General features: G+C 39.7%; 1 pseudogene; it reads right to left on the reverse strand.

The window, feature by feature from the left end:
• Window positions 1-5019: 5019 nt before the first annotated feature.
• LOC134963805 (5S ribosomal RNA) lies at window positions 5020-5138 on the reverse strand (annotated as a pseudogene).
• Window positions 5139-6697: the final 1559 nt, after the last annotated feature.

A 6697-nucleotide genomic window follows, 5' to 3' on the forward strand; every position in this document is an offset into this window, starting at 1 on the left:
AAACAAATTCAGAGGGCGCACAATAATATGAAATTTAAGTAATACAGTTTTATTTATTATTACAATTAGTGTTTCATTATTTAAAAATACAAAAAAATTATTAATAACCATAAGTAAATTAATTAACCAAAATGGTTTAGCAGAATCTCATTTTACAAAATCATAATTAAATACATAAAATCAAATCAATTATTTTGATTATGAACAGTTATCAATTGAGACCACCATGGTCAAAAAGAAAAAAAAAAACCTACTGAACAGATTAAACAATTACAATTTACAAAATAATTCAATTATTAAATATTAATTGTAACAATTTTAGAAGCCACCATCCAATAGGTGATGTATTCACAAATGGTGAAGCAAATCCGCAATGGAACTTGATAATATAGTACTGCCTATAAACAACAATTAAATGTCATATTCTGCTTTTTAAAAATAAAAATTAGGGAATAATTAAATTTATTCACTTACTAATGGAGAAGTATGATCCTGAAAGTGACCTCACTTCACCAGATTGAAGATTTAGTGGTGAACAATAGATGATACAAAAAATAATTATAATTATACATTTAAAACTTAAAAAATTATGAATAAATATCATCTTAATAATTAAATAATTGAAAATATTACTTACAAAGTGTAATTAGTGAAATTGTGTCCTTTATTTTATACATACATTTGTTTTTATTATATTAATAATTATCCTAATTCCTTTGCATTTTAAATAAAACAGTGAAATAGTAAGTTAATAAATGAATGAATTCATATAATAAGTATCACAAATATAAGTATAGGAATTATTAATAGATTCAAAATAGTTTTTTGGTAGTTCTAATTTTAAATTTAAATTTTAAGTAGTACAATATACCATCATAATGACTTACTAAGTATGGCTCCAGCAGGATACGAGTCTGTCTCTTCCCAAATGGATAATAAACTCCAGGAGACAAAAACACTCTATTTATACTGTTAGATTTAATACCTCACTTCCTTAGGAGTATTAACCAATAGGAAAGTATTATAATTTAATTAGGGTAATATTGAAATATAATAAGGCCACTTTATTTGTGGTACATATATATATATATATATATATATATGTATATATATACTACTCCAAGAGGAACGGCACTGGAGGCAATGAATTCAGAAAAAATGTGTAGTGAAAAGCGACAGCTGTTTCAGGGCAATAGCCCTTTCCTCAAGCAGCAACAACACCAAATGCTGGACAAGACAAACACACAAACAACACTTACCCCACCTAAATACCCGCTGAAGCGCTCACCGCCGCATCCTCTCCACGCGTCCCTGCTTCCGGAAATGAAGCCGCCGGGAGAGGATGCGGCGGTGAGCGCCTCAGCGGGTATTTAGGTGGGGTAAGTGTTGTTTGTGTGTTTGTCTTGTCCAGCATTTGGTGTTGTTGCTGCTTGAGGAAAGGGCTATTGCCCTGAAACAGCTGTCGCTTTTCAATACACATTTTTTCTGAATTCATTGCCTCCAGTGCCGTTCCTCTTGGAGTAGTGCATTGACATTTTGAACATTGCATGGAGGCTGGTTGTGATACTTAACCCTGTGAGTGCCGACTGCATTGTATGTATGTATATATATATATATATATATATATATAAAACACAGCGTGGTCCTGGTCCAGAGGTATATACTGTATCAGAATACTCGTACAATATATCCTGTAATATGTACACTCTTTCTTAACTAACGCTGTCTGTATAAAGACATGTAGAATATTTAAGTGTTTGTAAAGTCACAGCGCTGTATACAGGCGGCTTTACAAGGGAGACCTTGCCCTGCAGTCCCGGAGACCAGCCGCAGCTACTGTATGCTTAGAAGATGGCGCCCAGCCAGGGCCAGCGCGACCCGCTTAGCAAAGGGATGCAGTGCAGGGAGGCGCTTGGCCAGAGTGGCGCCTTCCCTGCAACTGCATCCCTTCTACTGTCTGTATTGGATCTGCCAGCTACCGCTGAATGACAGGTAGCTCAGCGGCGCCAGCAGACTTAAGGATGGCGGCGGTGCGCGGCTAGCCTGTTTAACTATGCCTACATCTACACAGTGCTGCGCCGCCCTGCACACGCCTGTCATGCTGCGGAGACAGGCAGCAGGGGCAGGCAGCGGCGACGCGTCCCCTCTCTACTCTCTTTATCCAGCACCGCCCCTTGCCCTATCCCTTCTCTCCTCTCTTTATCCAGCACCTCCCCTTGCCCTATCCCCTCTCCTCTATTTATCCAGCGCCGCCCCTTGCCCTATACCCTCTCTCCTCTCTTTATCCAGCGCCGCCCCTTGCCCTATCCCCTCTTTCTCTCCTCTCTTTATCCAGCGCTGCCCCTTGCCCTATTCCCTCTCTCCTTTCTTTATCCAGTGCTGCCCCTGCCCTATCCCCTCTCTTTATCCAGCGCCGCCCACCCCCCTCTCTCCCCTCCCCTAGGTTTCTTGCCTCGGTTGCTTATGCAACGCCCCCCTCTCTCCCCTACCTTCTTCTCCTTCCACTCCCCTCCTCTGACTCAGGACTGGACTGTGGAGAGGAGTGTAATGGCCGCCGAAGAGGAGCCAGTCTACGCAGACAGGAGGAGCAGGAAACGCTGAAGAGTGACGACAGAAGAAGCAGTTACAGAAAAAAAGGTAAGTGTTTATTATAAATGTTTAAAATATTTATTTAATAGTGATTATTTAATTTAGGAAAACTGTACTGGGGTTTAGATAATGGTAGGGGGTGGGACGGGGTATGTATATGGGGATTTAGTTATGTGACCGACGGAGTACCGATGGCTATATCCCACCCCCTGTAAATTTGACAGTCGGCATGCCGACTAGCAGGGACTATTCCTACTCGTTGGTGTCCACGACACCCATAGAGTCACCACCGACCCCGAAGCGTGGCTAGCGCAGCAAGCCCGCAAGGGTCTTGTTGCGCTCGCCCCCCCTGCCAGCATTTCGTTGCCAGGATCCCATGGTTTGTATGCTGACTGACTGGATCCCCAGCGGCGGTAACGCACACCCAACCGTGTATATGTAGGTATGTGTCTATGTATCAGGTAGCGGGGGGTATGCAATTAGCTCCGGGTTTTTTTCCGCCTAGATGAAAAAAATTAGCTTTTTGCTATTTTTAGGGCGAATGGGGATTCACCCTATGCAGTAGCAGGGACGTTTTTTTGCCTAGGCGAAAAATTCGTGAGGGGTGGAAAACACGTGGATCGGCAAATCCATGTGTTTTCCGTCGAAATGCGGACCATTTTCGCCGATTTTGAGGCATTTTTCACCAATGCCTTTTCACTTACAAAAAGAGGTGGAAAGACATTGGCGAAAATTGCTTCAAAATGGACGAAAATGGTTTGTATTTGAATATTTAGGGGGGCGAATTCATTAACTCCCAAACGATCAGAGCTAATTGTATATGTGGCCCGCACTATTGTATTATAGCTGCTGCCTGCGCTCTCTCTCTCTCTCTCTCTCTCTCTCTCTATATATATATATATATAATTTTTTTATTAAAATATAAACATATATTTTGTACATTGCAGGTATTGTCACATGGTGAGGACCTTCTGTCAATGTCCGATTGGACCAATTGTAGTAAAGTAATAGTGAGTTTTTTGTTGTTGTTGTTGTTGAATGCAGTTTCCCACTGTCTGTCACTGACAATCTCTCCCCAGTGCCACCCCCTGCCCATCTCCCACTGCCCTTGCCCAGCATCACCGTCTTGCCAAGAGAAAGATGAGAGACATGATACCGAACAATGCAGAAGAGCTGAAGGCCGCTATTGAAGCATCCTAGTCTTCCATAACACCTCAGCAGTGCCACAGGCTGATAGAATCCATGCCACCCCGCACTGAGGCAGTAATTCATGCAAAAGGGGCCCAAACCAAGTACTGAGTATATATGCATGATTATACTTTTCAGAGGGCCGACATTTCTGTATTTAAAATCCTTTTTTTATTGATTTTATGTAATATTCTAATTTTCTGAGATTTTGGATTTGGGGTTTTCTTAAAATGTAAACACAATAATCCAAATTATAACAAAGGCTTGAAATATCTCACTTTTAAGTTGAATTACTGAAATAAATAAACTTTTCACGATATTCTAATTCTCTGAGTTTCACCTGTAGCAGTGGCTCCTAATTTTATGTTGGAGGGAGGCTGTCTGGATGGCAGTTCAGCTCAGCAGTTGCGGTTAGCCTGGGACCTGGTAGGTATTGCACATAAGCAAAAACAAAACTAGCAGAGGAAAAGAAAAAAATCTATGCGCACAGAACTCGGCTTCTAGGGACTGCATCGGCTGCAGCCCCTATAAGCCAGATAAGGTTGATGGAAACGAAAAGAAAAGGGCGACCTGGCACTGGTCATAGCTAATTATCAAGATATTGATCTATTAGTTAGGTGAAACCAAATAATGGACAATTGCAATACAATAAATTGTCAAATCCCCATCCAGTTTGGTGGTGCGCCCAGAGCCAGGTAGAACATGTTATCTATGGTGAAAGAGAAAGAAGGCTCTTGTGTGGGTGCACTCTTAGTTAGTTGAAATAAATTTCAATGAATTACAAATTAATGAAAAACGTGTTTAAGACATAACTTTATTAAATGACAATTAAAATTGATATGAATACCCAATGAGGAACATATGATCCAAATAAATGTAAAAAATAATAATACTAATAAGGTTTGAGCATGTATGAAAAAAATATGGAATGTTCTGGTCCTTTCTCACGAAATATGATTTGAAAGGCTGTAGATACTTCAATATTCCAGCCTGACCAGTACAGAAATCTGTATTAATGAGACCACTGTGTGGTCTATTGTGTAGTCAGTCTACAATGAAAATGTCAAAATAATAAGACAATGCTCAACATGAATGCCGGTCACCAAAATTTGCACAAGTGATTGTAAACAAGGAAGACTGTAATAGTCAAGATAATTGTATGCAGTAACAAGACTGGAGATGGAGAAAAGTGGTGATACTGCTGTTGGCGTCATGTAACGCACGTCAAATGAATTGACACCTGTTCTACAACACTAGGTATTCCCTGTGAGTCTCCTCCTCAGGTACTGACCCAGCCCTACACTGTTTAGCTTCCAAGATCGGACGAGATCGGGCGCTGGCAGTGTGGATTGATAGCAGAAAGGTGAGTGGGTTTAGACGCCAATGAGAGTGCACCTAAATAAGGTGATGTCACAGATTGTGACATAGATAAAAGAGTGGATCTGCTTTCTGCATTAGGCTGGACGCATCAAATCCCACTATAGTGGTATTGTGCACCCTGGATCGCAGATGAGAGTCCACAGAAATAGAAATAGGATGAGGAGCAGAAATCAAAAATTACATCCAAGGTAAAATGATATAATAGAAGAAATTACTGCGGTACAGCATGCAAACTGTAATAATTATTGTCACTTGTTGTAAATAGAGATGTGCACTGGACATTTTTCGGGTTTTGTGTTTTGGTTTTGGATTCGGTTCCGCGGCCATGTTTTGGATTCGGACGCGTTTTGGCAAAACCTCCCTGAAATTTTTTTGGCGGATTCGGCTGTGTTTTGGATTTGGGCGTTTTTTTTTTTTCAAATAACCCCTCAAAAACAGCTTAAATCATAGAATTTGGGGGTAATTTTAAACCTATAGTATTATTAACCTCAATAACCACAATTTCCACTCATTTCCAGTCTATTCTGAACACCTCACACCTCACAATACTATTTTTAGTCCTAAAATTTGCACCGAGGTCGCTGGATGACTAAGCAAAGCGACCCAAGAGGGCGGCACAAACACCTGACCCATCTAGGAGTGGCACTGCAGTGTCAGACAGGATGGCACTTAAAAAAAATTGGCCCCAAACAGCACATGATGCAAAGAAAAGAGAAAAAGAGGTGCACTGTGGTCGCTGGACGGCTAAGCTAAGTGACACAAACACCTCAATATCACAGGAATTATTCGTTCTAATCAATGGTATTATTGGTCCAAATCACTGGAAGAAAATGACAAAATCACAGGAATTATTCGTTCTAATCAATGGTATTATTGGTCCAAATCACTGGAAGAAAATGACAAAATCACTGGAATTATTCGTTCTAATCAATGGTATTATTGGTCCAAATCACTGGAAGAAGATGACAAAATCACTATAATTATTCGTTCTAATCAATGGTATTATTGGTCAAAATCACTGGAAGAAAATGACAAAATCACTGGAATTATTCGTTCTAATCAATGGTATTATTGGTCCAAATCACTGGAAGAAAATGACAAAATCACTGGAATTATTCGTTCTAATCAATGGTATTATTGGTCCAAATCACTGGAAGAAAATGACAAAATCACGTTCTAATCAATGGTATTATTGGTCCAAATCACTGGAAGAAAATGACAAAATCACTGGAATTATTCGTTCTAATCAATGGTATTATTGGTCCAAATCACTGGAAGAAAATGACAAAATCACTGGAATTATTTGTTCTAATTAATGGTATTATTGGTCCAAATCACTGGAAGAAAATGACAAAATCACTGGGAATTATTCGTTCTAATCAATGGTATTATTGGTCCAAATCACTGGAAGAAAATGACAAAATCACAGGAATTATTCGTTCTAATCAATGGTATTATTGGTTCAAATCACTGGAAGAAAATGACAAAATCACTGGAATTATTCGTTCTAATCAATGGTATTATTGGTCCAAATCACTGG

Source organism: Pseudophryne corroboree, chromosome 9 (assembly GCF_028390025.1).
Source record: "Pseudophryne corroboree isolate aPseCor3 chromosome 9, aPseCor3.hap2, whole genome shotgun sequence".
Taxonomy (NCBI): domain Eukaryota; kingdom Metazoa; phylum Chordata; class Amphibia; order Anura; family Myobatrachidae; genus Pseudophryne; species Pseudophryne corroboree.